Here is a 517-nt window from a genome sequence, read left to right as displayed (position 1 = left end):
GACAAGTGTGTTCTGTTTGTTTTAAAGGAGAATCTGACAGCGGAAAACCATTTTTCTAAATTCCATTTTACCCTTATACACCACATGCATGCAATGTGTAATGCCAGATGTGCTTCCCAGGGTAGCCTGTGTTACTTACAGATACACTGGTAAGAAATGCACCTGTTAAGAGATCATAGGGATGGATTTTTATGTGTAATTGTCTTCCTGGGGAGTTGGTAGGGGAAAGCGATAGGAGAGCACTCATGAGGGAGCAGCAGGATGCTGACAGGCTCCAGGATGTCTCTCTGAAATCACAAGGGGTAAACCAACAGGAGCCGAGGCAAAGGATCATCTTTTAAAGTGGGTGGGATTGAAGTGACTTCTCAAGGAAAAGAATTTGGTCTCTGACATAAATACTGCACTATGGCTAGGAGGAATTATCTGGGAGCTACTATGCTGGAAGAATTTAAACTGATTAGTTTAAAACAAAAAAAAACAAAAAAACACAACATCAAAACTCTTCAAGAAAAAGTCT

Source organism: Meleagris gallopavo, chromosome 5 (assembly GCF_000146605.3).
Source record: "Meleagris gallopavo isolate NT-WF06-2002-E0010 breed Aviagen turkey brand Nicholas breeding stock chromosome 5, Turkey_5.1, whole genome shotgun sequence".
In the NCBI taxonomy this organism is placed as follows: domain Eukaryota; kingdom Metazoa; phylum Chordata; class Aves; order Galliformes; family Phasianidae; genus Meleagris; species Meleagris gallopavo.
Note: the sequence above shows the minus strand (reverse complement) of the source record.